Source organism: Crassostrea angulata, chromosome 4 (genome assembly GCF_025612915.1).
Source record: "Crassostrea angulata isolate pt1a10 chromosome 4, ASM2561291v2, whole genome shotgun sequence".
In the NCBI taxonomy this organism is placed as follows: Eukaryota; Metazoa; Mollusca; class Bivalvia; order Ostreida; family Ostreidae; genus Magallana; species Magallana angulata.
Window position 1 is genome coordinate 36,231,635 of NC_069114.1, and position 24,283 is coordinate 36,255,917.

At 33.5% G+C, this 24,283-nt stretch overlaps 1 protein-coding gene across 4 annotated transcripts in view; it reads right to left on the minus strand.

Moving 5' to 3' along the window:
* The window catches only part of LOC128181242 (dopamine receptor 2-like), a 29,846-nt gene extending 6,510 nt beyond the window's left edge, over nucleotides 1-23,336 (minus strand). For 2 of the 4 annotated variants that reach the window (XM_052849560.1, XM_052849561.1), the window contains exons 1-2: nucleotides 23,186-23,336; nucleotides 5,671-5,724 (exon numbers count right to left, since the gene is read on the minus strand). The gene's annotated coding sequence lies outside the window, so the exon portion shown is untranslated. Of the gene's footprint in view, nucleotides 1-1,086; nucleotides 1,106-5,670; nucleotides 5,725-23,185 lie in introns of those variants that run through there. The other 2 variants (XM_052849562.1, XM_052849564.1) reach the window with 2 other exon arrangements.
* Between the last annotated feature and the right edge of the window lie 947 nt (nucleotides 23,337-24,283).

A 24,283-nucleotide genomic window follows, 5' to 3' on the forward strand; every position in this document is an offset into this window, starting at 1 on the left:
CTGTACTGCTTTAATTCAAAAATAATTTTTAGATTGTAAAATAACCAGTTTTAATTTTTTTTTTTAGAAAAACCTCAACTAAACTGATATAAGAGGTGCATATACATGTAATTTTGTATTCAGTCATTTGTGACAATTTTGTTTTCAGTCGTTTGTGATTTGTTTCTATAGTGCTTTAATATGTTCAAATTGTTCATCTGCATCATTATCAAAGGAAGGAATGTTGGTTTGTTTTTCTTTTTAAAGTGATTTTGAATTACTTCATTATCTTGGTTTAGTCTGAACAAATCCCCCCTCATGTTGAATATTCTGAAAGATATTTACCAAAATCCCGACCAGCTTTTTGCCAAAATGCTATAGATAAAAAATGCAAATCTTCAATAAGTTTCCAATATTTTCTATACATTACACATCGAGTATAGATCAAATTAACATAGTTCACTGAGAGCAATCTCTCAGTCATGGTGAAGACATTCTAGCATCATATGCTTCATTTCCAATGGTAATTACAGCGTAACCAAATCAGGCATTGCAAGGCTTTTGCTCAATATACGGTCTCTATGTGGCTTCTAAATGAACTCCTTATGAAGAAAAAAATCCAAACAACAACAGCTTGATACCTAAAGTCAATATCTCAAAGAAAGAGAGATTCTTACCGTTTTCGAAGGTATCAATACAACCAAAAACCATCAAAACCACAAAGGGCTACTTTCAATATATGTTATCTTCGTTGATGTATTGTGAAATGTCATACCAACGGCATTAAAACTTAACGAACTTTTTAAATTAATTCAGAATTTGATAGATGGTTGATTAGACAGAGATAAAAGAAGTCGCTCAGAGAGAGAGAGAGAGAGAGAGAGAGAGAGAGAGAGAGAGAGAGAGAGAGATTATTTTCTTTACAAGAAACATCATGTCCTAATACATTTGTCACACACAAAAATTAAGATATCGTTTATAACTTCAATTTAAAATCAAGTCGAACAGTCCTCAAATTTATATCTGCAACACTACATTACATGTAAAAAAATTTCAACAACATTATGTATTTTAAACTTTGACCGGTAAATCGTGTTTATTACTTACCCTTGGCATATATACCCACAATTTAAAGTGAATCCCTAGCTATATAGACATATTTCTCACTCGTCCATTTTAATGAAAAGAAACAGAGAGTGTTGGTCGTTAATATGTAGTATGTATAATACTCAGGTAGCTCAGGTAACTGCGGGTAAGATGAGCGAAGCAGGTAATTGGGTATGAAAGGTGATGTGTGCAGGGGGCGGGTGGCCGCACGAGGGATGACAGGTCATTGACTCCCAGGGGTCGCATGGACATTCATCAAACCCCTAAGGTCAAATTACTTCAGGCGTATTTTTTTTTTATGAAAGTGGTATTGCCTACATGGTTTTTTTTTCATAACTGAAACGATACTCTAAAACATGAACGTGGTGTTTTAAATTTTTACCTGCAACGCTTTGCGTGTACTTTTTTTCTAATTATTCCGATTTGAATATTGAATCGCGAATTTCTGCACGAGGATCGTGGAAATAATCCGCCGTATCAATCAACATTTGGAGGTTTTGAACAATTCAGCGGGTTTAATAACTTATGAGGCATCCCAACGAAATAGTCGCATTATCTAGATTGAATTTCCAATCAATTGTTTCTTTAAGATCATGATCGCACTGCCGAGGGTACCAACATATCGATTTTATTATTATTTGAAAGCTAAAAATTATCATTTCAAAACATTTTCAATTTGATATAAAACAAAATTTGACAGACACGGCGTGAATATCTTACATTATTGATGAAAAAGATTCAAAATAGAGAGAGGTTGTCATCAATTCATTGATTCATCCTATTCATCTTTGGTTGTATTCAAGAAAAAATTTTATCCGATGAATCCTGTCTTACTGGTGATTGCTACAATACAGTTCTAATTTTTTTTTAATTCCTGGTTTTCCTTAAAGATTTTTTTTAAAATTTGAAATTAAGTTTTAAGGTTGTTTACGACAATTTCTTGAACACAAATACAAGAAATAAAAAAGAACATGCCAAAACCAATCCCACCGAAACACACACAAGCTACGACACTCGCTCTCTATTAAAAGAAAACCCATTTGCTCTTTTGTCTTCTTTCAACTCTTCTCTCCTGAGATTTGTCTTGGAGTGGAGGAAATGCTTAATGCTATTAAGTCAGCGAAATGGAAAACAAATATCTTTTCAATATCAAATAAGGCCGCAGAGACCCGCAGTAAAAGTAATTTCGATAACCCTGTGGAGGTGATAGCAGGCATAATCCGGACCAATCTACGCTCTAATTCTTTTTCTACTTAAATCAATCTCGGGTAATTACACTTGTTTCATTTTCCACAACATGGTGGTTTAGCTATTCTTATTTTCTCTATAAAATTATGCAGTATTTTCATAATGATATTGTATATTTGTTTTTTGAGATTTAATGATTTTTGCGACTAATTTTGCTCATAATAAATTTTTTTTTAAACCTTATAGCTTAGATATAAGGAAGATGGTTTGTATATTTTTGTCCTTCGACCAAAATGATAAAAGTTTTAGACCCATGGACAAATATGCAACTGAAAGCAGATTTTTTTACTGTCTTTGAACATTTAAAGTTTATTTTCTAACAATAAAACTAACATTTACGATGGTTTTCATTTTTTTTGCCAACTAAAATTCAATCGATTAAAATTGAATTAAACTTTTTCAAAATGTGACTAGTATTACTTTGCTCAACCATTTAAATGTTACTGAGAACTTCGACGAGATTGGATTTCTTTTACTTTGATTTCACTAATTTTTTTTGTAATCTTTGCATTTTGATAAAAAAAAAGGTCCAAGATAGAAAGTGAGATCATCCTATCAGTAGATTTATGGCTTCAAAGTCTAGACTGCGATTAAGAAATAAACTTACAACCCAGTCGAACCAATTCAAATATTTTTGGGTCTTGTCTTTGGGAATTTTTGGAGGTTCAAAATTCGTAACAAATTATTCTGACCTCAGAAAAATATTCCACAGTTCCTTGTAACATTACGTACCCAATGAATAAAAAGCAGACATAGGTCACAGTCTAGAACAGCCAATGTCCAATGGTTAATAATGTACCTTTTTTCTAATGGTTACAAGAAAATGAAGAAGAAAAGAAGAAAGAATTCTTAAAAGTATAAAAAATATATTACAAAACAGAGGGAAAATTCGAAAGCGTCAAAACGCCCACGTTGACGTTCTAATATTCACGCAAGTCAACATTTTTCTCTATGGGATTCAAATAATAAACAAGCTTTTAGATCACCAGGAATGGTGGCTAAATTTTCTGTAAGAGAGTCTTGGCGTGATGCACAGAGTTTCTATGCTTAGAATAAATATGCATAAATGATAATGCCAATGTACAGGTTGATTGTTATTCTTAAAAGTGTTTCTTTGATTTTGAAAGATACACAAAATGTTTGCACTGTAAACATTTTAAAAAGCTGGCCAATTTAACAAGAAAAAAAGTTACCCAACTTGAAGATTTTAATGTACCACACCAAAACAACAGAACTAATTCATTTTTTGTTCATTTGAAATCTTGCTTATTGGATTTTTCCAAAACATTTGAATTTTCAGGACTTAACAAAATTGTCTGCATCCCACATTTTTACCAGTCCCTGTTCACGACCATCATTTTTTGGTAAGTTTGTATTTTTTCATATTCCATACATTACTTGTAATAAAAAAATGAAATCAATCTTGAATGTTGACGTAAAAAATTACTATGAAATACTTCAGTTAGAGAATCTGATAATCAAGAGCTAAAACTATCTGTGAATTAAAAAAAAAAGTTGATTGCATTATTATTTGTTTAAAAGTTCTGAAAATTGTTTTTGGTTCAGAACACGAACTCTTTGATAAAAGAGGTGAGTTTTTACGCAGGCGCGGAATTTGCACTATCTGTTGGTTCTGCATCCACTGCTTCGCACTCTACCGTAGAAAGAAAGGTTTACTACCCACATAAAACGCGCCCAGTCGTAAAATTGCATAGGCTAATATCAGACAGTCTAAACAGTACAGGCAAATATAGATCGCATTAGTTCAGATAACCTATGTGTAATATATTTACTTTTTCAATATTTGATATGTTTAATTGAAGGTGATATGGGACACTTTGCAGATATTAATAGAATTAAATGTGGGTGAAAGTGCATCGTTAATTACATTTAAAAATTCGTCAAATTTTAAACCATATTGATAAAAAGTATTTTCTAATTAAGCATTCTTAGAACTATAAAAGTTGTCAAAACCCCCAAATGGTTTCGAACACATGACTTACAGATGAATAATTGACGTTCTGTTCTATAGCAGCCAGTCGTTTGAAATCACGAATTCGCAAGGGGATATATATTAATTTATATTCTCTAAGTCATCATTATTACATTGTAAAAAAAAAAAATAACTTCAGAATATTGGGATTAACATACCCCCTTCCCTGGCAAATTATATTCTTACAAATCCTAGAAAAAATATATATTGTTCATTGTTTTCTTTTTCCCTTTGCGATCGATTGAGTGCAAATATACCGGTGTTATTAATTTTGGACAGTTATTATCTTATGTTTGAAGTAAAAATATCGAATTGTTGTCAACAGTTCCTACAGAAATGCTTTAACATGATTGAGTTATAACATGTTTATACAAAACGAATTGTAAATGCTATTACACTTTTTGTTTCTTATCTCTCTCGTTTTATGCTTGCTTTCATCACGCACACTATTCAGTCATCAGTTTTTACGCTTGAAATTGGTCTCACTAAAAATATTATTTTGCGTACATTTTACCATACTTTTTTTTGAATTTCATTACCTTTTCATTATTAAGATGTATTTACTATAGTATAAATCTGGGCAAAAACAAAACACTTATCACCTGGACAGGTATATCCCAATCAGCACAACCTGTAGATGCACAGGGATTTCTATCACGGCTATTTTTTTTCGCAGGCTATCGCACGCTTCGTTGAATAATCCCACTTCGCATTCATTTCATAATTACAGGAAGTAAACATTAAGATGCGGTTAACAAACTTCCTGTTGAAACAGATATTAATCATCTACATCGGATGGAGCTACAGCTTATGTCCTATCACTCTTTTTTTCTCGTCCATTGTCATTAAAAATCTTAAACAAACTACGTGCAAAAAACACTGGTTTTAAAATTAAAGTTAAGGAATATCAGTATAGACTCTCCAAAAACACCGTCAATGCAAGACAAACGACATGGGTATCAAATCGTTAAAGTACATCATTAAATACCTTGCTGCAAAATCAGCTCACATGCAGATCAAAAGTTTGTAAAAAAAAAAAAAAACCCAAACAAACCATAAGGTACATATAAGATGTTTCGCACTCGTACTTCTATGATGAAAATTGTTGACAGGAAACGGAAAAATAGAAAGTGCTAAGAATGTAAATATGTTAATATATTTGTACTAGAGTAAAATATGAAAAAATTATTAAACAAAAAAACAAAAACAAAAACAAAAAACAAACAAAATTTAAAAAAGGAAAATCGAAAGAGATAACTATAACAAATCGAACTATTATTTTGGATTTGATATAGACAAGATGTCCATTTTAAATAGAATTTATTTACACTTAGAAGACTTACTGTTTTTTGGTGTATGCTGTCTTCGGATCCTAATTCCAGAGTTATTCCGTCTACCTAAGGATATGCAAAAAACCACCTATTTACTCCATTTCCAGCTAGCGTTACAGCTATTAACACAAAAACACAGAAACACTTTTCGAGAATATAAAAAAAACTCTCAAAGTCCAAAAGCTGAACGAGGGTTTGGAAAGGAGCACAAGAGCCCGACTTTCTCTCTATCTTCAATCAATTGAACTAATGCAACAGATAAGAGGGGAGAAGCGAGAAGCGCATCTGAGGACGAGACTCGAGTTACGGAATACTAGAGCATTGACCAAGAAAAGTTCTAAGAGGATGGAAGCATTTGTTGCAGGCTCTCTCTCTCTCTCTCTGACTGAAGAGCAGATACAGGCTATTTCTATGTATGTACATCATTAGCGGACAGCAATTTGTCTTCATATCGTAATGATCTTAATGTATTTACAAACAAATATGATTATTTCTTCTCGAAACCCACGAGTAATTTTGTTTATAATGAGAAGAGGAAACACTTGGTAACCGAGCTTCGGGCTTATACATGAACAAATTTTAAAAGAAAATTTCAGAATTATCTAAAACTGATTAGTTTTGCTACATTTCTGAAAATTAAAGCACAAAATGGCAATTTTTCAATGTTCTATACTCTACATTTCTAGAAACACATTATCATAGATGTATCCAACTGTTCTTTTTAGTACACCAAGAAGTTGCATGATCTCTGTCCCAAATCAACGCCAAATGTATCATATGCATACGGATAAACGTTCCATATCATTACGGCCATGTAAATAAATAGTACATAATAAATAATAGCGCCAAAACCAGTGTATCTAAGTAGGCATGCAGAAAACTTGGTGTGTTTTTGCGCGGGAAGCAATATGGTTTAAACCAATCAAGCAACCACCTTCCCTCTCTGTCTTCTTATGCCAAACTAACTTTGCGGCAATAAATCATTTCTGATCGGTATCAGAATCCGTTAGCCATTTACTGGACGCACCTGCATTAGTCTAGACTGACCATTCGGAGCTAATTAACTCAGAATCTACCTGTAGGTGGCTCTTTAGCAGATAATTAAGAGAAACGGTCAGCGAACTTACATATGACGTCATTCATATTTATAGCCGTTGTGTGTCATCTTCTTAATTGATTGCATATTACAATGTACATTGCATCCAAACTTGAAAAGATTCATTAATCACGGTGCAACATTTATGGCTAGATATTGATTTTTTAAAATTTTAATTGTGAGTCGCGTATGTATAATACATTGATTCTTTAATTCTTACGTATGTTATAGGAATAACTTCCAGAAAATTATTAAGGTTTTTTTATGACTGCGAACATTTGTTGCATTTTGATCAACGAAAAATCAAAACAGTAGCAAAAGAAAGGATATTTTAAAAATAAGTTTTACTTCATAGATATATGATATTATGAGAAAAGTATTGACAAATCTTCAATTAGTTCAAGCTTTTAATGTGATTTAACTGTAAAGGACGTGATTCTACATTCATCTACATGAATGTGACCCTTAAACTAAAAGGTAAAAGAAAAAAAAATGACTTATGGCATGCACACACAAATTCAGTGCAATTTTATTGCTCGTTAAGCTGATGAGTGTCATATTACCAGAACTATGAAGAAAACTGTCGTATGAAATCACCCTATAATTATTTGTGAAACATCTGCCTTTGTGTCTGCGAGTCTCAATCTTTTACCCTCTCTTGGGTCGCCAGTACTTTGATTTTTAAGCGTCTATAATAATTGTTTGTTCTTTTGCTGTACATAGCAATCTTTCCCTCAGTATTCCAGACAGAATTCAAACTTTGTCGTGCCACGCGCCTAAATGTCGTCAACCAGCTTCAAGCTTACTCGATTACAGAACACAAGGATCGCATTGTTCTGTGTAATCGCCATGTTGACAAAATACCTCACGCGATCCCCCTTGACCAAGCTAATCAAGCAATCAGCAGCACTGCTGTGTGTAATTAGTACATACTAATTACTTCGACTGGTGGCGCTATGGTGCTCTCGTCTTGTTCCACTACATTTGTAGCTTGTCCGGTATTGTGTGTTTTACAGCTAAAAATCACGCAGAGCTTGCTTCACTCGTTTACTTTCAATTCCGCTGTTCTCTGTTCTCATCAAAAAATAGAAAAATGAGATTGGATATCCTGGTTAAGGTCACTATTCTATCATAATTTTTATATAGATTAAAAATGATATTTTGATCAACCGTGCGATTATATTAGAGCGTGATTAGGAACAGATTAATATAAATGGACGGTACTCTACTATTTCAAGGCCACGCTTAGAATAATTTTCATTAAGGCTGAAGAAGGGTTTAATTATTTTAAGCATCTAGTTAAATGTTGCCCTTGAATTCCTACTCTGCCGTTGATTAAAAAGCACTAATAGAGCAATGATTTACGCCGAATTTATAATCAAAATTTGATACATTATTAAAATTTTTCAGTCATAACCTTGAGAAATCCCAAAATACATGCAAATTATGACTGCAATCTCTTTCCTGCATCGGATTTGCAGCAAGACCGAATCAATTTCTCAAAACAAAGAAAAGGTTACAAAGAAACCAACAAATGTATAACGCATTCCGTTCATTCGATTCCATGGTTCCTTTTTTTTTTATTCGAATTTTGCTTCCGGAGATCTTCAAATTAAGAAGACATTTTCCGTCAGTATGATCATTAGTGATTTTTAAGGCGAGCCTAAAACGTGCCGAGTAGTCAGTTCTCAGACACGAAATGATGCCCTGTCACCACCAAGGTGTCCTTAGCCGCAGTTTCGTACAACAACCCATCATCAATCAGAACAATTTGTCGACGTGAACAGAGGCATGTGCTTGGTTGACAAAATTGTGGAAAAACATTAATGTTTCATTGGAAGTTTGCATTTCTTTGCTGAATCTTTGTTGTTGTTGTTGTATTTTTTTAGTTTAAAGATAGTTTTGATTATTGCTTCGAGGAGATGTGCTTGGTACTACATCGGGCCTAACTAACTACATGTAGTAGACAAAAATGAAAAATAGGATTCCTATCTTTTTGAAGACACTTTTCATCAGTTCCTACATATTTATTTTAAAATTCTTACATTGTACATTGAGATATAATAATTACAACTGTGTTTCAGCAGAGACATAAATAACAGAGATTGTAGTTGATAATACATCTATTAATCATGGTTTAATTAACTCTTGATATAATGATATTTGTTTACCCTTTGTAGTAACCATTAAATAAACATTTCACGAAATCTATTAAGTATCTTTGCATAAAGATAATTCTTTCAGAATATGTTAAATTGCTTCCGATTGGTATTTTTATCTTTTTATCTACAAGAATGATTTAGAATATTTCCGTTACGATTTTCAGGCAATTTGAAATTAAGATACACGGTTGCTTCAGCAAAACAGATTTATGAACACGTCATAAGCAAGTTATCTAAAGAGAACAGGAAATCTATGTTTAAAGCTTTTTGTTAAAAAATGAAGGTAAAACAAACGTGTTTTTATCTATTAAAAGTTCTAATTCTTTGCATTATAGAACCTGGTGAAAAGAGAAACGCCCCTACTTCAACATGCCCAATCTCTATGGATAACGTTGGGCTCAGCGTTATGCACCATTTAGTCCTATCTGTTATTGATATTTCAGAGAGAGAGAGAGAGAGAGAGAGAGAGAGAGAGAGAGAGAGAGAGAGAGAGAGAGAGAGAGAATATATCAGAGAGAGAGAGAGAGAGAGAGAGAGAGAGAGAGAGAGAGAGAATATCAGAGAGAGGGAGAGAGAGAGAGAATCAGAGAGAGAGAGAGAGAGAGAGAGGTGGAGAGGTGTATACACTTCCAAAGCTATTAACAATGTACAATTTCTGATTGCGCACCCAGTTACATTTCTTTTTTCTCTTTCGGGGCATCTGTTGTGTATTATGTTGGGTTGTGGTATTACATGATTAGCCTATTGCTAGATAGCACAAAACTTAATTGATCAATTTCATGAAGTGTGTGTTCCTTCGCTTACTTTTTATTTAATGAACCACTAACACAAAAACTGGAAATGTTTCTCGTGCTCCGTGAAAAAGATGAAACACAGATGTTTGAAACTACTGACATTACCAAAATATATACAGTCCGATTTTTTCTTGATTATTACATTTTTTCGTGAAAGGTCAACGCTGGGAATGTCATAACATCCGATATCATCAAATTTATTTCACTAAATAGATGATGTAATTTGTCGGACATAAAATGATTAAGCGATGAAATCTAAAGTTCGTTGTGCTAAGTCGTTTTTTATATGCAATGTGCCAAAGGGAATATCTTGATTAAACAAATTCGTATTGCAATATTACATAATTGTTAGAATCAAACTTTTTTTGAAAGAAAAAAGTAAAATGTGACAAAAATGAATATTACTACGTACTGAAAAACACATTTTTCATCTTCTTAGTCAATATTGATCTTTGTATTTCATCCCCCCTTATTTTATTCACCAAGACATAATCGTCTAATCTCGATGAGCAATATTCTGCGATTGCGTAAAGAAGCACTTCAGATGCATTTAACTGCACGATGACTTAAGTGGACCGTTTTCTCCGGCTTTGTTTGATGTTGTGTATTACATTTATGATATCTCGCGTAGGTTTGTCAATCAAATAAAATAATGAATCGGAGGCACGTCCTTTTGATCATAAAAGACAAAGATGTAAACAGGCCTTGTGGCTGCATGGTATGGCACTTGAAAAGTTTATAAAAACATGAGAGAAAGTTGTTTTGAATGATACAGGTTCTAGGGGCTTTGGATTTCACACCATTAAGTCATGACATATTGCGTAGAGGAGCAAGCAGAAGACATAGCACACAAACAAAAGGTCGATCTTCAGACTTACACCTGTTAAGGTTCACGTGGTTATCAAAACAATCTTATAATAAATACCAACCACTTTCCAGTTCCATCAAAACAGGTATACAAGCGATTTACATGAAGATGCTACCAGAAAACAATAGACAATGGATGTAGTCAATAAGCTGAACTCGTGAAAAACAGGAGAAAAAATGACAATCATTCCGAGGTAAAAATGCGGCAATGTCAATTATTTGAAGAGTTTTCATTTCGAAGCAACATAGTCTAATAGCCTTCGAATATATGCATTGTTTCAATGCTATGGAGAGCTAACATGGAGGATCATTTCAGAATGCCATTACTGAGCCACCTGCACCAGTGGATGCCTCGTTGGTTTGTTATTTTAAAGTTCATTAGTCATGTTAGTTCTGAAAGATACTATTTACGGTAAAATGAGTTTCCAAACCGAATGAACCGTCATACTTCGAGCAACTTCTGATAGAATGAAGATACTGATTAACTATGAGTGAAATAGAATTTTAATAAAAATGTTAACCTTGGTGTAAAAAAGTCTTATGATAAAAAGCTACGGTAATAAAAGAATGTTTGGTCGTTAAGTTATGCATCTATATGTATTAAGTAGGAGTTAAGTAGATTTTCTAATTTTATTCGACATAAAAATTGATTAAGTTCAAGGTCATCCATTAAATGTGACACAAGAGTGCAACAAAACACCATACATCGCAAATATTCTATCTGGAGAATTACAAATATATTCATTCAAAGAATGAAAAGAAAAGATTAGATTAAAAACATGGAGGACAGACAAGTTTAAACATCTATGATATGGAATAAACACACAGTTTTTGGTTAACTAGTGACTTTTCCTCTGGTTATGCCAACAGATCCGAAAACGTAAAAACTTTTGGTTTGAAATTCTTCTGATCATACATGTACATTAACGAAATGCGAAACGATCGATTACATTCAAGAATATAAAGTTCAAAACTGCTTCCTTCTGAATAAACTGATTCCCTCTGAATACTAATTACGAGGGTGGTATTACAAGTGATCGTTCTTGGCGGCTTACGTGGTTTTCATTATGCAGTTTATTGGTATAATATAGAATAATTAGCACATTCTTCTGTGTCAAGATTCCTGCCAGTCTGCAGTTGTATCAATCATGTCTTGTCCACGCCGTCCAACGAACCCAAAAGAAATAAAGAATTGGGGGAATCTCTGAGACAAAGCCAGAATGCTTGGCACCGAGATAGGTTCAAGCGAGATCAAACGTTTGTCACTCAGGTTGTCAACAAAAATATGGATATAAAAAAGACCAAAGATATGATACGGAATCTCATTCTCATGAGCAGTGAACCTGGAGATGATACTCGTTGCTATTTCAAAGTCACCCCCGGCAAAATAAAGAAAAAAAAAACGGGGAAAGTAAAGAGAAAATAGAAAATTGCGTCCACCTATTCACAAAATTCAATACTCATTAGAAAATAATAAGAACGAACGATTACTTACGAAACTACAGTGGCAAATCCTGTTTCATGTGGACAACCAGTGAGCTCATCTGCTCACCTAATTGTTGTCTGTGCATTATTTCAGAGTTTACCATAAATTTTTATTTTCGAAAATCGGTTTCTGGTCAAGAAATGGAACTAAACAGGGTTGCATGAGTGTATATAAACAGTTATTTGGTCATGAAACGTATTAAAAGACCTAGCTATGGCGATAATATTTCAGGATACAGAAAGATCAAAAAGTACACTTCATTAAAAACAATTTAAAGACGCTTTAAAATAGTCGTCATTTCCACAATACGTGCTTAACATTAAGATCCATGTAATGATAAGAATACAAGTCTGATTTAGTCATTGTTTCTGATCGATTTAAAACACAATTACATTTGTGTTTTTTACTTTAAGTACATACATAAATCACGTGACTACAAGATTCAATGTCGTAATAACGCTTGGTCAGGAGCTATCGCATCGTTTTGCTATGTTTTCTATTAGCAAAATGTGTATCCCAGCAAAGCGCAGTATTCCTGGGGGAAATGGTGCCAAACCGATTTAAAAGATGTATGTACCAGACCCAAATATTGCAGACAAAAATGAAAATAAAATCCCATTGCTTTATGAAGAATTCCATTGTTCAATCAATTGGTTATTTTGTGGTTAGAAAAAATCCTTGCCCGTCTTCGGCGATAGACAACTTTATAGCTTTGCGTATAATTGGTTGGAAATTTCAAACCTAGCTATGTGCAAAAAGAGGCAGGCTTTATTTTAAGGCTAGTTTATGGCCAAGGAGATCAGAGGAGAAAAAATGATAACAAGTCTTGCCAAAGAAATGATTGACAGTCAACGATCCTTAAAATTTTTATCGATTCAAGATCAGGGGAAGTGGTAAATCAAAAGCCCCAAAAGCTTCTTACATTGCACCAGCCAGGATGGCTCATTGGTCAATTCCGGAATCGGAAACCACTTCCAAATCGTTTGGTCGTCATCGTCTGTCATTTCTATTTCTAGCCGCATACGAGAAAAGACGAGTCGGCTTATTTCTTCCTGAACTTTGCAAAATCGCTTTGCGTTTGGTATAATCAAATGTTTTTCGAAAATCTTTGAGGTTCTTGCCATTGGTTTTTGGTTTCCTTGATTAGAGCTCAATTGTTTGATTCTTTTTTTCTTGCTTTCTTTTGTATGAAAATTTGGAAAAACAAGGTCGTGAGATTTGATAAATATTTTGTGAAACTTTTGTTTGAAGATTTTTCCGGAGCTACTCACTTTCTCTAAACCATTGTATTCTAAGAACCTCAAGGGAAAACCATATGCTACAAAACAGATGTTCGTAAGGTATTTTCACCTCAGTGTGTGTATATCATGCAGGTCTGCGAAATGTCAAAATATTCTCGAAAATTACCAAACGCATTGACTAAATGTTGATTTACTGGATCCTCAGATAATGATTGCAACAGCGGTGATTATTATTGTACTGTTACAGAAATGCATGTACCTACATGGACTATACTATTTTGGTCTTTAAGGGGGCATACTCACAGTTTTGGTCAAAGTTTATTTTTGTATTGGTATTGGCTAATACAGTGCAAAAATAATGCATTTCTAATGGTCACCCAAACTTTTAATGTCAATTGTACAGTTTTAATGTCAACTGTACAGTTATAAGCAAGATACAGAGTAAACAATTCTTTGTTTTGCAAAAAAGGCTCGTGCCATGTTTTTGTTTACATTGGTTCAATATACCAGTAAAAGTTCTTTCCCAAGAAGATTTTTCTATCTGCTTATTCGTTTTGAACATAAATAAACGGGTGTTTGCTTTATTCATTTTGGGTCTAAACTTGGAATATTCTTGTCAACATTCATAATAAACAATAACATTATCTGAGCTTTGTTTACATAACAAAAATCGTTAGCTTTGTATCTCGCCTATAACTCGATGACTGACACCCAAATCTTGGTTACTTTTTAGAAATGGAATAGAATTCAATAACACATTAATCATTCAAAGTAAATTTAGTTTATTAGCAATATTAATCACATTGTAACTCGTACAATTTTAACCTACTTCTGATATCGAATGAAAAGAATAGATCGATACTATTTCGGTCAATTATACACAAGAGATCTCATTTCATCAAAATTAGAAAGTAAGCCATTATTATATAGGTATTAATTGGTCCATCACAATGAGAAATTTTTAAGAACATTATATAGAACGATTCGCCATCATACTGTTCAACTTTTGAAATTGTAAGTGTCGATTAGACCTGGCTCATTAGATCTAGAGTGATTAAGTACTCTCTGTGAACTGTTAAGGACTGAAGTATAATAGCAGAAATCGGTAACGGGTCAAATTGGTAAAGGAGTGAAAGTGTGATACGTACATGTATTCCCTTAACAACGTCAAACGTACACTAATTGAATGCGTATATTAGATGTACTATATACATGCACGTGCGTCAATAAAAGTTGCGAAGTTCGAATATCGCGTATATTCCTATACACAATGTACATCAGTAACCTTTCAAAATTGGTAAAAAAAATGTCAGTGTTATAAATATAATGTCTTTTTGTGCTCGTTACACGTTTTTTCCTTCTTATGGGAATCAGTCAAAAGAATTCCCTTTACAACAAGGCCTTGGACTTTCAGTAGGATGTACATATCTATTTCTTGCGTCAGCACAAGTTAAAAATGACGCTGGTTTCATGCGAAATATACACCGATTGTTTAGTCTTAGCTCAAAATCCCTACAAATCTTGTTGATTTCAAAGAGCCATGGCCGAGTGGCCTACAATGAAATAGACAGGCTTACGTCACATTGCCGTTTGACACAACTACCCAAAGTCCAAGCTCTTGTTAAAATGGTGCTAGAAGACATGCAGAAAATCAACACAGAACGTCTTACAATAGGGAAACACTTCAATTAATACATTATCTCTCAATTCAATTTCAATTCAATTCAATTCAATTTGAATACAAATACAAATACAAACACCATGCATGCAAATCTAAAATGACGTTGCATTCATAATTATGAATGTAGTTTGAATTACATGTTTAATTATTGCACCAAACTGCAATATTTGGCGATTATTTTTCATACATATATTCACTGTATTAATTATATCAAAACTTATCAATTGTTTAAAGGAATTTTTTCTTTTAGCTTTTTCTTGTTTCCAACCCCCCCCCCCCCCCCCCCCCGTTTGATTTTCTTATCAATCACTGAGAGGGGCTTTCATACTTACAAGCAGGATATCTGGTCATGCCAAACTTTGGGTAGTATGTAATTAGATACACGATAAACTAATGTCCAATCTTAACGATAATAGAAGAGGTCTGTAGGTCAATAATTTAAATTGTCTAATCTTAACAATGATAGGATTCAAAAGGTTATACATTTAAAATGTGTCTAGTAAAGTACAAATAAATACCGGGTATATCTTACGCTAGTAATTTTGCCAGTCACTGGGGAATATTTCGCTAAAACTGCGTACGTAAACACAAGCATGTGGTATCAAAGAATACACAAGTATACCCCCTGTGTTGGATATCTATTAAGTATTCGTAGATAAATGACGGAAGGCTTCGATCCAGCCAATGGAGAAAAAAGTACATAATATGTATCTCTCATGCAAAGTTCTCAATCCTTTATCGCCTGTCAAGAAAACTCTTGTAAAAGACAAAACGATATTTAAATCATGGCCATGATTACATAGTCTCGAAATTTCGTGAAAATGTAATTTTTTGGGATAAATTCTTTTTTTGGTAGAGCATGCACTTCCAATATTTTGATGACTCTCTCTGTTAAAAGTCTATCAAAAATGGTTTACTTTTAAAAGCATAAAGTTAAAGGACATCATATTTCAGTCACAGTGTCGTTGTAATTGAAATAAACGAAGGAAGAGTCTATTGCTTAACCCAGTCAGGCAGTTCGGAAAACAAAGTCCGGTTAGACTCTACCAGAAATAAATGACTTCCCAACAGTTTATTTATATATATATATATATATATATCTATATATATATATATATATATATATATATATATATATATATATATATATATATATATATATATGTATAATAAAAAATAACAGAAAGCCGATTCAAAACTCTACCGGTTTCATTATAATCTTTAGGAGTTTTGAACAATCACAATATATGCCACTTTGTGTTTACGATGTCGTTAGCTTAAAAATACTACCCTTTAAAAATAGCTTAGTTTGAATTACAATGGGTTGCAGTGATATAAGATGACTTGATTTGATCTTTATGTTCCATTCAAGAAATCTCATATTGTTAAACATTTTATGCTGATTTCGTTATAAAAACAAGAAATTTGATATCTGTTGTGACCATTGCAAAAAAAGCAATAATAACTTATCATAAGTAACATGTTTACGGATACTCCGATGCCTAATTCATATAGTAGCTCACATAAACATTTTCAATAAGTTGAAAGAAATACATGCATCAATCGTTACAAATACAAATAAACAGCCAAATCGTTCATAACTTACATTATCAATCATTCGTGTGTACATACCTGTGATTTTCAAAAGAAGTGACCCGTAAGGATGTATTCAAATCAATTTGATGAACTAAGGAGAACACAAGACTATTATCTCGTAATTTGGAATATCGTATGGAGAAGAAACAAAGAGCCAGACATTCAAAATCATCATCCTTTATGAGAGAATTGAAACGTGAATAACCTGCTTGCATCAATTTTAGTAATCTCAATTTCGACATAGAGCCAATAAACATTGTTCAAAAGGCAATGTCCCCAGAAATAAAATCTACCCTTGACGTTTACTTCACTATATAATTTCGAATTCTTCTGATATAGTATCCTAGTATATTAAACGATCCCATAACAATGAAGTTACAAAATTCTATCAATCAATATACATGTAAAATGCATGATTTTTTTCATCGTTGAAACCTAAAAATGTTTTTTTCAAATAATACCGTGTTTTTCATAAGTTTTTTTTGTTTATAAATCTAGGATTTCAAAATTTGTTCCCAGAATTAAATTCACCCTAAATGTCGACCTAATGATAGAATTTTGGGTTTGGGGATCAAGTAGATTTCCAGATTCCTTTTCAATGAATATACAGAGTTTTTGAAAACAAAGCTACTTAGATTTATAGATTTAGTCGCAAAAAATACAGGGTCATTATGTGAGGCATTTCGTTCAAGGCATGAGAGTTTATTTATATTTCATGCGCTTGAAAATCAAACCAGAGCCTTTCCTACCGTCTCCAGAAACAACATACACCAAAAAATAAAATTGTATCAACCCTGTAGGACAGCCAGACAGTCTGAAACGCTGTTTATCGCCTCGAAGTCAGCCCCTGTCGTGGCCAAAACGCCTTAAAATTATTTTGCCCCAGCTATTCTCTCAAAAACCATACAGATGGAATATTATTATTTACAGACACTTTGAAGTTCAAAGTTTTTGGGGGGATTTTTTTTTTGCATACTTGGCGAATTGTTCATTAAAAAGTAAGATATACATGTATATTTCATTTAACAAGTTCAAAACTACTAGTACTCGGTAGCCCGATTATCAGTATTTGCTGTCTTGAAGGAAGAAAAGAGACAAGTAATGTCTTTGTTAAACGTTGGAGTTTGAGCCCGGATCCTCTTACATACGTAACAAAGATTTTGAGCATTTCAAAACATTTGTTGATTTAATAGTATTTGAAGGAGTGCTACATTTTGTACTCAATAATTCAGATATACATATACAAGTCTGTTGACTGAAACTTGAAAATAATACACATTTGCAAATAACTTGAATCAGAAAATATCTTCGTACAGAAATGACCCAACCAACATTAAATCTAGAGAAATCTTCAAAATAACTATTAATGATCACCCTATAATCGTGTATGGTTTAAGTCAACTCAGTCACTCAGGTTAGCTGGCCTCCTTTAATCTTTATCAATTCATTTTGCCAATCGCAAAATATATAATTTGGGAATAAATTTACCATAAATCGATGAGATAAATTTTAATAAGTAACGATGCATCTGAATTTTTAGTGCCCCTTATATTATCATGACCTTTATTACAAAGGCACCTGACGTTACATATTTTTCTCATAAAAAAATAAATGCCCTTTTTATTATGAGAAAAATATATAACCTCAGGTGCCTGTGCTTTATTATCAGTTATTGTGACAATCTGAAAAACAGCATCATATGACTATAAAAATATATTTACCTAAATTGACTTTGAACTCTTTTATTCCCATCCAATGAGCCCCTGGGTTTTAGAGAAAATCTACCAAGCTGATGGGTAAGGTACGATAAGTAAAGGGTCTCTACTTTAGTTGAATTCATGACCTAAGGGTCAGCTTTTTCAAAAGTTACTGAAAGGACAACCAAAGGTATTGACCAGACAATGCGTTTGATTCTATATTCAAAAGAGTTACCTTTGACCTTGGGACCTCAAAATCAAAAGGATTCATCTACTCCTTAAGGGGCACTGTGTGCCAAGTTTGGTGTCTTTAAAACAACTATCGCTTAGAACCATTTTAATAAGAGCTTGGACTTTGGGTAGTTGTGTCAAACATCACTGTGACGTAGGCCTGTTTATTTCACTGCTGGCCACTCAGCCATGGCTCTTTGAAACCAACAAGATTTGGCTTGCTTTTGAGCATTGCTTTTCACCTGTTTAATGCAAGAAATAGAGAGTCACATCCTACAGAATGTTAAAGGTCATGTTAAAATGGTTCTAATATGGTAGGCGGTTGTTACTTTCCTTTTCCAATAGTTTAACAATTGTTCTATTTTAATGAAGAATGAAGTTTATCTTCTTCGGAGGTACTCGTGTAACAAGTTTGGTGTTTGTCAAAAAATGGTTCTTAAGACATACAACGGGCAAAGAAATGAAATTTCCGGTGTAGTTTGACCCTTGATCTTTGACACCTTGACCTCGAAATCAAAATGGGTCATCTATACTCCTCAAGGAGTATTAGTGCGCTTAAATGCATCGGTTCTTTGAAAATCTAAAATCCCCTCCCCTTCTGTTCATTCAGGTGTAAGTTGTAAGCAGTGGACAACTCTACCAACAGTCCGTGGAAAGTCTTACCCACCCACTCACCCATCTACATATTTTCTCATTTAAGAGATGTTTATCAATCTGTCAAATCAGTTTATTACCTTTCTCAAACTAAAGATATGGTACTTAATGTGCAATGTACAACATATTAATGTAGACAAAATATTTACAAACACTTTGAAAGAGCAGAGATGAAAAAGGCCTGGGACAGACAATTTCATATATTCCGGTTTTCTTTGGAATACAGTCACAATGTGTGTCATCCAATTCCGAATCTGTCATTAATTTTTTTGTATCTATATTTTATATCTATACAGTGATATATATGCCATTGTTAATAAAGTAATGAATTTGACAATAATTCCGCAGTCACCCCTACCTTGGGCTGTAAGTAGAATTGTTCAATATCCTGAGAGTTTTTCAGACCCCTCACCTTAACAGAAACATTTCCTTGATCCATACGTCAGGATCAATTTAGTGGTTCGGTAGACAATTTTCCAGGGCTCTGCGTTTTCCATGTCATACCTTGAATACTATTAGTCAAATATATTGAAAGCCAGCCCGATCCAAAAAAAAAGAACCAAAAAAAAAACAAAAAACAAAAACCAACAAAAAAATAACAACAAAATAAAACAAAAACAAAACAAACAAAGCAAACAACAGCCAAAATCCTAAATAGTGTGATTCTTTATCCTTGGTCAAAACCATACTAGTAACCTGTAATTGTTGTGTTGAAAGCTACCAAATATGAACCTTGTTTTCTGCGGCTTTTACTCTTCGAGAAATTTTATGATACTTTTCAATTTAATCACACCACATTACTCAAATCAAGAAGAGTTTTACGATTCTCATGCGAACGTTTATACCCGTGGGTCTTTTGTTATCACTTTTTTAATCTCGTGTTGGTTAATAATGAGAGTCAGTTTGTTGAATGAAGCAAAAGCAAACGAGAAACCATGATCAATAAATCTTTTATGTATATATAATCTGTTTATCATATCTTAGTAGAATTCATCATTGTTCTATTTTGGCAAACCTGATGTATAGCAAGTCTGTACAAAAAAGGGTAATAAATCTAATCGTTTTAACTGTTGTACCGTATTTGTTAGTTTATAGGGGTATAACAATTATCAGAGAGATGGTGATTATGTAACTTTTCTGCAATGATTGCAAAAACTCAACTGACCTTTGACACATTGATTTTCTTTATTTCGTCACAGCATGCAGTTGGTTTTTTGATTTAAACCGGGTCTAATCAAATCTTAGCATATTTAATACATGTAATAACAAATGTTTTCCTACTTATTCTTTAAGAAATCAAGTTATTCATATAGTTATCTAAATGTTATAAATATTATTATAATATATATTATATAATAAAGTGACAAATTCCCCCCCCCCACCCCCCCCCCCAAAAAAAAGGTCAATGGTGTCTTATTTTTAAAATACTTTTGGGGGTCTATTAGAATCTTTTTAACAAGAGCTTGGACTTTGGGTAGTTATGTTAAACAGCAATGTGACGTAAGCCTGTCTATTTCATTGTCAGCCACTCAGCCATGGCTCTCTGAAGTCAACAAGATTTGTCTGGCTTTTGAGCTAAGACTACGCAATCGGTGCATATTTCGCTTGAAACGGCGTCATTTATAACTTTTGTTTTGACGCAAGAAATAGACCGCTACGTCCTACTGAAAGTCCAAGGTCTTGTTAAATTGGTTCTATGTGAGAATCATTAATTGGTCGATCGAATTATCTAGAGCATGGATTGCACCAACTTCACGGAATGACGTCAGACTACCTAATTGTAAACTATCTGCACGTACAGGCAAGGATCTACAATTTTTCTCCAGGAAGGTCGAACCTTTTCACAATAATGTAATAGTAGTCAACTCATTATTTTTTTTAAAATATTATTATTGTAATATTTTTATCTTTGCAAATTCCGGCCGCGGAGGGGGGGGGGGGTGGCACCCCTAACCCCCCCCCCCCCTGCCTAAGATCCGCGCATGGCCAAGGTGTGTCGAGTGTTTTCATAATTATATGGAAGAATTTGCTGTTCCTTTTATACTACTTACTTAGGAAATATGTAGCAAGTTGTGTAGCAATGCTCGCTACCTTTACATCAAAAATGCATTCTACTGTTTAAGACAGCTGGATTGTCGAGGCCATTTTTAGACAATTTTAATCTCCCTTAAAAGGAGAGCTTACATTATAACGATATAGGAAATGAAAATTTTATAGCAAAAAAGACTTTTCTTTATTAAAGGTTTTAGTTAAAAAGAACTCATATCTAAAATCCAAGGGTAGGTCTGATAGTTTGAGCATTCAACCTTCTTCACTGAACAATTGTGTTTACCTAGAATAAACTACATGTACTCAAAACTAATTAATGAAAGTCAAGCTATTCATCCTTCCTCGTTGGGCCTATTAAATAGAATTCAAACAAAACTCATTCAGAAAACAAGGAACTTTTTCTTTCATTACATTATATTATTTTCTAATGATATGGTTTCGTGTACTTACTCAGTTAATTAAGATTGCATCGTGCTCACACTATTCCTCGTATTTGTTGAGGACGTCACAATGTAAAGTTTCCATGTGTGATAAAGTGGTACATTGAGAAGAACCATTAGAAACATACACATACGCAATTCGGAAGTTTTCGGTTTTATAGCTGCATGATCAAATCAGTTATGAAATTGGAAAGAAAACTTGATTAAAGAAAAACGACTGTACACAGATTTCTATTGATATTGCAGCAGTAATTGGCAATCGATTTCTGAAACAGTAATCTACATATAATTATACATTTGATTTAGACATACTGTATAAATCCGGAGGCAATTTGTAGAATAAATCATCACAATTTTTTCCATTGTTTGAATTTGTAACAGCAACAGTATTTTTTAAATGTTATTTATAAGAGTATGAAACGCAGATTCATCTGCATAATTTTTCTGTTTTGTTAACGATGCTTATCTTTTAATCAATTAAATGTCACCAATAGGTAAAACGTGAAGTTTACTAGCTGATAAACTGCTCTAAGATGAAGGACGGTGCTTGAAATACAAGAACAAGCACATGGAATCTATTATTTAAAAGAATATGACAATTTTAATGCAAAAAAGGATCTTTACTCATGCAGAACAATCAAATATTTTTTAGATATGACTTTGTATTAACACTCCCTTCCTAATCAGTCCTTTTTCAAAAGAGTAATTCAAAAAGACCTTATAGGATAAACTTTTACGAGTAACGGTGTTATAAAACTTAAACCATATTTAATTTCTCAGACAAAATCATGAAAGAGTCTCAGCTAAATTCCCTCTGGCTTTTATTTGAAAAAAAAAAAGGCATTGATCAGACAAGATTTCAACAATTAGTCCACAAAATGGACAGAGATAACAAAAAACAGTGTAAATTGCTCAAGTATCAAAATATCAATTAAAAACCTTACACTGCCCGGTAAATATTATCATTAGCATTCGGTGTATTGAAAACATGTCGCTTGCCCATGTTGAAGGCAATAATCCCTCTGGGTCCTTTAAACCTTGGCTGATCAGCGCGATCTCTCTACCAGCTGGTGATAGATAATCGGCGACAATTTTTTACAAATGAGTGAATGTGCATGAAAATTGAATGTCCTTTTCATGTTCTTCATCTCATTCGTGGTTTTTTTTAAAATGAAGATATGAAAAGGTATACACGTAATTCTATATTTGGTAATCATTTCATATGACACATGCATCGATGTATAATATTAATCTATCCATATGGCCATATGGAATGGGTGTCAGGCAATATTCTATAAATTTTGACTGGTTTTACTGGCTGTCTCTCTTTACAGAATTAGAACTGACAATTTTTTGAAGTTATCATCGTTTACTCACCACCCCCCCCCCCCCCAAAAAAAAACCCCTCCTGGTCACAAAACAACAAGTATATATTGCATCTCCGGACAGAAATAACAACTTGACCTTACATTTAATTCATGGTTTTCAAATATACACTGGTATTACAGAATTCATGTGGTAACGTTTCCTTACCTTTCTGAATTGCTTCCAAACATGAATGAATGAATGCAGAATTAATTCACAGTGATGATTGCTCTCTGGGTCAAAACACGATTACGGCTTATTGAATGCCCCCGGATTGAGATCATTTAAAGACATTGTAAACTTGGACACGGTTAGACGGTTTATACTCTGCCGATCACGGGGGAACACGATCCCTGGATTTATATACTGTATATTTATATTTACACCAACAACTAGCTCTCGATGAGCCAGATCCTTAGGATGAGCATGCAACGGGGAAATGACAAAAGAGGGGAGGGGGCAGGGGGGTAAAAAGAGAAAAATGCTAGTAATTGTGCTATCATACAATGGCGTCATTGTTTGTGGCGTAATAAAAGACATGTGCTCTCTTTTTTCATAATAAAAATATGCCAACCACGGTACCTCGAAATACGCCCTATCTGTTGCAATCCTTGAAAACTGAGAGGATGCCTAGAAGTCGACCATTGTGTGTAGTTGTATAGTGAATAGAAAATGACATTGAAAGTATAACGTATCCTGTATTTTTCTATAATGCGGCGGTTGACATAATGCATATAATTGAAAGAAATTACAACGATTTTTGGAGTCTTAAATACGTCGATCTAGATAATGGCGACCAAAACGTAAATCTAGGAATTATCGTTCTATCAGTAAATACCGCAGAAATGTGTCGGAAATTTGGTAAATTTTCCTTGTATGTAAGGACCCGATTTACTACTTAATCCCATAATGATGACATTCATCATAAAACCCGTTAAGAGATGTGTCGCCGTGACTAGTGTGAGGGGAACATTGGCCTCAGCTGTCCAAAGATGCCCCGACAAGACCATTATCTCGGTGCCGTGTTTCGGGGGTCGAAATCGATTTTCAGTGTAATAATTCTTTTGTTATTGTTGTTGAATTTGTAAGCATTAAAGTTATTCTACCAAAAAAAATATACCTTTAAGGGTATGATCCTCAAAATTGAACTGTTCATGAAATTGTACAAACATGTTTGTGTCGTATTTTTAAAGTTCAGGAGACAGCTATATCATAGAATTAATTGTCAATCTACAATGCTAACAATTTAATAAACCACCGCTTATT